Source organism: Hipposideros armiger, unplaced genomic scaffold (assembly GCF_001890085.2).
Source record: "Hipposideros armiger isolate ML-2016 unplaced genomic scaffold, ASM189008v1 scaffold_568, whole genome shotgun sequence".
NCBI classification, from domain to species: Eukaryota; Metazoa; Chordata; class Mammalia; order Chiroptera; family Hipposideridae; genus Hipposideros; species Hipposideros armiger.
Genome location: NW_017731918.1, coordinates 926,332 through 934,385, shown reverse-complemented (window position 1 = coordinate 934,385; position 8,054 = coordinate 926,332).

The following is an 8,054-nucleotide window of genomic DNA, read 5'->3' as shown; positions in this document are numbered from 1 at the left end:
TTTTTTTTTTTTTTTTTTGGATTCTTTGTTTTCCTTTAGCTGTTCTAATTGGGTGTTTTCTGCTACATTGTCTTTCAAATTGCTGATTTGATCCTGTGCTTCATCTAGTCTGCTGGTGATTCCTTCTAGTGCATTCTTCATTTCAGGTTTTCTTTATTTCTGACTTTTTTTTTTCATGGTGTCTGTGTTCTTTTAGTGTTTTCTATCTCTTTGTTGAAATTCTCACTAAGTTCCTTGAGCATCCTTATAATAATTGGTTTGAACTCTGTATCTGGTATATTGCTTGCCTCCATTTTATTTAGTTCTTTTTCTGGAGTTTTATCCCGTTCTTTCATTTGGAACATGTTTCTTTGTTTCCTCATTTTGGCTGCCACCCTGTGTTTGTTTCTATGTATTAGGTAGATGTGCTACATCACCAGTTTTGGCCACATGGCCTTGTGTAGTAGGTGTCCTGAGGGGCCCAGTGGCAGAGTGTTCCTGGTCACCTGCAGTGGGTGCTGCAAGATTGTCCTTTGTGTGGGTTGTTTGTGTCTTCCTGTTATATTCGAGCCTTGGTTGCTTTTGGTATGTCAGTGGCTGTGGGGTTTGACCACATCCACAGCTTACAGGCTGCTGTACAGGGCAGTTACTACATGGAGTGGTATTTGCCCCAGTGGGCTCTGGTGCCTGTTGAGATCACCCTTTGGGTGTGCCACTTGTGGGGCTAATTGGGTGGTGCTTTGCTGTGGTCTGTCGGTTGCCTGCTTGGTGTCCAGTCTTTCTCAAAGTCCTTAAAGATTGTATTATCCACCTTCAGGATGGGAGAAACACTGAGTATAGAATGTCCTTTTTGTTCTTCCATTTTCCTTAATAGTGTCTCAGTTCCTATAAAACCTTAAAGCCTTTTGATGTGGTACATGTGCATAAAAGCAGTAATAAGTAATATTTCCCAAGTTCTAGAAAAGTATAATCTAAGAAGAATAATGAGAATAAAACAATATGACAGTATGCATATAGGATAGGCAATGTATTAGTTTGCTAGGGCTGCTGAAACAAAGTAACACAAACAGAATGGTTTGAACAGCAGACTTTATGGTCTCAAATTCTGGGGATAAGAAGTCCAAAATCAAGGTTTTGGCAGGGCTGGCATTTTCTGAGGACTGGAGTTGTTCCAGGCCTCTCTCCTTGGCTGATATTGGATTTTTCTCATGTGTCTTCACATCCAATTCCCTCTGCATCTGCCTCTATGTACTGTTTCTCTTTTCAGAAGGGCACCAGTAATATTGAATAAGGGCTTACTCTAATGACTTCATGTTAACTTACCTCTGTAAAGACCCTATTTCCAAATAAGTTTACATTCTGACGTGCTGGATTTAAGACTTCACATACCTTTTTTGTGGGAGGACACAATTCAACCCATAACAGAAATTTAAGTTATGGTCAAGCGTAAGTGAAAAAATCTGTTAAAATGAAATGATTAGCATCCATTACATGTGACATTCAGACTTAAGCAATGAATTACAACTATATTTTTATTACATTACATGAATAATATGGATAAGGATATTGCATAAATATAACCAAGGCATCATCCTATATTCTCAATATAGATGTTTGAAATAAATTTTATTCTTATAGTCTTCTAGTCCCCCCATCAATTAACACTTTTCCTAAAAAGATGTGATAGAAAAATAGGAATAAAGAGATTACTCACATAATAAATTTAATGAAATTCAAAATTCAAAATGTAGGGATAGTAAGTGAGGGTAGTGGGTAATATAGAAGCATAAAGAGAAAAATGGAACCATGACAAAACTAGTAGTTTCTTTCTGTTGTCTGGCTTTTAGGACCTGGAAACTAACTATGTGGCAGGATACAATCTATGAAGAAAAACACTATAGACTTTTCTGAGCTAAAATGAGAAGTTAAATGAGAAAATTTGCATTGAGCACTACTTATCATTTAAGCACCATTGAGCAATAAGCAGCATGAGTTTACACAGAACAAATCATGCCAAACAAATCTGATTGCTTTTTTTATTGAATTACAAGATTAGTGGATGAATGCAATGTGGGAGATGTAATACATTTGGATTTTAGCAAAACATTTGATACAGCATCTCATGAACTCTAAAATGAATTCAAATAGTCAGGAATATTAACACTGGGGTAAGGCATGGAAATTAAATGAAGGATTGCAAAGAGAAATAAGTAATAATCAACCGTGATATGGCAGCTTGGGAACACATCATTATAAGGTGCTATAGTGATCACAGAATTTATTCAGTACATATTAACATTCACACCGCTTTCTCAGACTTGATAAAAAGAAATGAAATAAAGGATTCAGAATGCACCCCATGATTTCAGACATTATATACAATCAATTCAGATTTAGAGGAAGGAGAAAATAGATTTGGCCTCAAACATTTTTGATGCTTTTGAAAATAGTTACTTATATCACTGGATCATTTAATTCACTTGATGCTCTAAGAGTCTGTCATGATGCTGTTAGTTGATCTTTTTCTGTGTCTCAGAACAAGCCAATTCTTTAAGTCATCCAATCCGCCCGGCTTTATACTAAAGATTCATGAAAAAGATAGCACAAGCTTTCTCAGTGGCCTGACTTTTTAGTGCTCAGGATACGAATTCCATGATGGTTGTAGACTTCATGTTAGACACTGTGCTCAAGGTGGAAGTTAAATATGATACCTAATTAAATAAATGGGTATTAAAAAAAAGAAGCATTCCAATGAAATTCATAGTTCATACTACATGGGGAGGTGCTGGTAAAAGCAGTGAGGCCAGTAAAATGACAGCAGTGCCCGGGTGCAACTGAGAAATGCATATATCACATGAAAAGCACAAGAGTACCTTGGAAAGGAGAGAAACATTCAGCAGGATGCAACAAGGTAACAGTGAGAGCAAACAGCAACTTGCATATGAGTTTATAATGTCAGGTATCACCCAAGAGATGGAACAGGATGTTTGATCTATTAGATGAGATTGAAAAAGATTCATCAGTTTCTGAATATATTGCTTACGTCCCTTTTGGAAGACTGATTTTATTCCTTTTGGAAACATCATTTTCTAGAATAATGAAAAGGTACAGAGGGAAATCAGAACAGAGCAACAAAGAGAGACCCTGAAGTGGCAGGATCAGCTCATGATGAAAGATCAAAATATGTATAGCATTGTTAAAAGGGAAAGGGACTATAGAGGTAGTCTGCAGGTGAATAACGTGTTAAGCAGCAAAAGAGCATCAATATTTTATAAAGGCAAACAAAACAAAACAAAACACCCCACTCAACTGGAAAAGCTGAGATTAAATAAATTTATATCCACATTAGTAAAAATTAAAATCCTGGAAGGGGGAGATAATATATATCTGAGAAAGAGTCTCCAAGTCTCACTCTGATTAAATAATTAACTCAAGAATATGCCATAAATTTAGAAATGTGATGGCTTTCTGAACAAGGTTTTGACAAGGATATAAGAATATTCTTGTCAAACCGACAAATTCAATAACCTATTTCAATAAAAATTCAAATCCCAGTGTACACTTTATCTATCTTTATTATGAATACAGCTATTGAATCTGCATATTCCTACTTCCCTCCCCTCTTTCTTCTTTCTTCCTTTCTTCTTTCTTTCTTTCTTTCTTTCTTTCTTTCTTTCTTTCTTTCTTTCTTTCTTTCTTTCTTTCGTCTTTCTTGAGATATAATTAACCTCATGTTTTCAAGCAGTTTCTGTGGTCCAGTGTCTCTCTCTACCAGAGCAGTTGGCATTTGGGCCATACAATTCCTGTGCAAGACTCTCTTCTGTATTGTAGGATGTATAACATCTGTAGCCCTCAGGCATTACATACCAGTAGGTCTTCCAGGATGTACAACAGCTAAACTCCAAACATACACACACATACACACACACACACACACACACACACACACAAACACAGATACACAGACACACACACACACACATACACACACTTCTGAGTGACCCTAAGGTAACCCCCTACCTCAGAAGAGCTCAAAAAAATTTAAACACACTCACCATAGCCAGCTCAATAGTTAAGGTTTCCATATTCAGGTTTATTGTCACACGTGCATGGGAATTCTAAGATGCTGATGGTTGTCCAAGAGTACATAGTCACAACAGCCTTGTACCTACTTATCCACCATGGATCAGCTACACTTCTGTTCTAGACTTCCTTACCATGGTGTAATCTCAGGCCAGAACATTGATGGTTGTTACTGCATATGGGAAAAGAACATGGTAACCATGTGTTGGCTCTCAGAGCTTCTACTCGGATGCTACATTAGCACTTCTGTTCATAGTCCTTGGCCAAGAATGTCAACTGGCCATGTTTGCATTCCAGAGTAGGGATACATAGTCTTTCTGCAGGAAGGGGAACTTAATATGAATAAACAAACTGTCTTTGGCCCTTAATATTCATTTTGAATTTCAAGGAAAAGAATATTGGAATTCATCATTAAGTTCCTCATAGTGGAAATGACATCTTTACAGGTGGTGGTCATCACTCAACTGACATTCATAATAAAAAAGTTAGGAAAATTTAAAGCAGAACTGCTTTGCATTTGGCCATACAGGGCTTTCTGGAGACGAAAGAGTCAAAGTTACAACCTAGAAATTGTCTCACCCACTTCCCTACTCTGTTACTAAGATATTTGTTTTGTTGTGTTTATAAAACATGTAATTCTTAATTAATTCAACATTTATTGAACTGGCTCTGGAGATGACAAAAACACTAAAGACACAGCTCCATCTTTTGAGGAGCTCACAGTCTAGTACACAGAAAAAACACAGAGGTCACTGACATAATTCAGTGAATGAAATTTTGTATTATAAATACCTAATAAGTATTTGAGTACAGTTATACGAGCAGTTAATCTTGCTTGAAAGTGGATATGGAGACATCTTTATAGGTGAAATAATGTATGACCCAAGCATATAAATTTGGTGAACAATTTCAGGTAGATAATAGGGACTGCCAGGTGAGAGGAATGCAGGGGAGAAATCAAAAGAATCTGGGAGTGTCAGAATATTCTGGAAACTTTCTTAAACTATGCACCCCATTCCCCCAACTCCCAATGACACAACAGAAGAACCCCCCCCAAAAAAAACTAGAAGCATGCTCATTCTGATAAAGCTTCCAAGACGATTCTAATGCACCTACCACTAACACCACCACCACTCCACATTTTGTTCACTAGAGCTGGGTTTTTTAACATCAGAATCACTAGGGGAATTGTCTTAAAGATTTCTAAGTTTCAGGTTTAGTCAGCCTGGGATAGGGTCCATGAATCCTAACCTGGCTCTGCTACAGGTGATCCACTGAACTCGCTTTTATGTGATGGAAGATTTGAGGAATTATGTCTGCGGATGAGGTTACTGAGAGTGGCTGAAACTGAGAGCGGCATTCTTCCAGGCCAAGAGGAGATGCAGGAGGGCTGTTAACTTGGGGAGGGTACTATTCTGCCTACTACTACTACATGCATGAATATCCACAGAACTGTAAACCAAAAGAAAAGTCAACTATACTGTATGTTAAATTTAAGTCATAAAATAAATTTAAAAGGCTCAAGGGATTCTTAATATAAAGCAAGTTTTGGAAATTCAGCTTTGGCTAAGGTGAGTCATCAAAGACTATTAAGCAGAAGTGTGAAGACTGATATTTTTGTTTTAAAAGTATTCTTTTGTAGATGTATGTAGGATATACTCGGGACTATCAAAAGTGGAGACAAGCTGATCAATTAGGACGCAATTAGTTGAGGCAAGACATGATTGACGACGGTAATTAGACCCTGGAGACTCATTTCCTAGGAAGTGAGATTCCTCTGGGGAGAGCCTACAAGAAGGGCTGTGGGTTTATGCCACTCCCTGTCCCCCACCCAATATTATTATCTTTTGTTCTGTGTTAAAACCACAGGGAAATTGATGGTGGAGAATACAGTTATTATCATCACATCTGTTTCCAAGGACCTTAAAATCGGACATTTTTGAATGACAGAAAGAAATAAACCAAGAAAGAAAGTGTGTGGGGAAGGTTTTGAGTGCAACTGTGGTCTGGAGTAAGAACAGTGGTATCCCGGTATGGAGAGACTGATTTTAAATACACTGCCAGTGATGCTGGTGAGGTCAGTATATCAAGATCTGAAACAAGCTGACTTTCCCCAAAGATCAGCTCAATCATAGCATCCTGGCTCATTTATGAGTGACGGAAGAGACTAGATGGACAGGTCTATTTAAATAGTTATTCAGTATTGCAGTTTATTGTAGAATACTGCATGGGTTTGAAGATTGGGGCTTTGAAGTGTGCCTTAAGTCTTTGCACATTATGAGCCACCAAATTGCTCTCACAGAAAATTCCAGAGTTGAGGTTTTGGAGATTCCATTTTGGTGAAGATGGCCCTTTATGCATTATTGCATAGATTCATATATATATATATATATATATATATATATATATATATATATATATATATATATATATATATATATATATATATGAAGCAACTCAATTGTAGGTCATAAAGAGCAAAACACTGAAAATAGAAAGTTAAAATAGCAAAAACAGCCCTTTAATACCTCAAGCCCCCACCACTTGGAGCCTAATAGAACAACTAGCCTTGAGAAACAAAGGATATCTGAAAAATTCAATGTTGAAAGAAACCACGTAAGTGGTAGACGCTGGCCTGGTGGCACTGCAGCCTGAACAGGAACAGTTACAGCAAAAGCAGCAGCTGGCCAAGACCCATCAGCAAGATGAGCAGGAACCAGTGGAACAAGAGGGATCATAACAAGACCTAAAGTTTGAGGACAGCCAATGCACATAAGTAGGCTACACCAAGGAAAACTGGAAGGACCCTTGTGGTCACACACCAGATATTCCAGGACAGAGGGGACGATTGCTCCTGTACATGGAGAGGACATGCTATGATGAAAATCCTTCTAGTATTTACATACATATGATTCTATGTTGACTTGTGTGAGACTTAGAAACAAATACAATCTTTTTGTAACACTTTCTCTGTCTTTAGGAGACTACCAGGCATTGCTTTGTCTTGCTGTGTTGGTCTCTCCTGTCAGCCCCCTAGTGTGAGTTCTTGCTCTAGTGGCCATCCTTGGCCTTTTTCTAGTCTCACTTCATGTATTCTCTCTGGATTATTCCTCTTTGCAGACTTGGAAGCCTACACCATTGATGCTGATGTATTCTAAACATCAAATTCTTAACCCAGCTTCACATCCTAACTTCAAATTTATTGTTGGACACCTCAAACTGGATATTCTCCAAGCCTCTCAAATTGAATGTGTCCTGAACAGAGCTCAAAGTTATCCTCTTTCTTTCTCTGTGCTCGTCCCCTGAGTCACCCTACAAATGTGTACGCTGGAAAATCTTTCGAAATTCCCTCTCCAACTATGTCTCCCTGTTTGTTCTATCTCTATTCTATATGAGTGTCTTGTATGGAATAGAAATAATAAATTGTTTAAATTTAACCTTCTATGAGACATATTTTAATCAAATATTAAGCAAACATGGAATAGTCATATTTTATTGCTAGTTTGATAAACCCAGCAAAAGGACAATGGGGCAATGGAGTTCCAAATATCTTATGTATATAGGCTTGGGGAGGGTCAGGGATACAAATGAGCTGGGCAGTCTACAGCTAACCTTTACCTCTGTATATGGTCCACGTAGGGCACTAACCAGTCTGTTTCTATCCCCTGTCTCTGTCCTCTAGAAGCAGAAGATAAAAGCCATAAAAGACTGTGTGCAGCATCATCCTGGACCGTGTTGACTGGGGATTCCAGACCTGACTTGCTCTTCTTTACCTTGCCTGTGATAGGATAACCAGCTGCAGAGCCCATAAGTCCACAGTTTTCTGGTAGAATCAGGAGAACTCAGTCATTTTGGTTCTAGCATAAGATATGCCTCAACTTTGCTTGTGGGCTGGTGGAAGGGAAAGAGAGAGTTGTGCTCCTTGGTTCAGCGCTATACTTATGTTGGATAGCTGAGAGAGTTAACCGATAGTGATAAGGGAAAGAAGAATA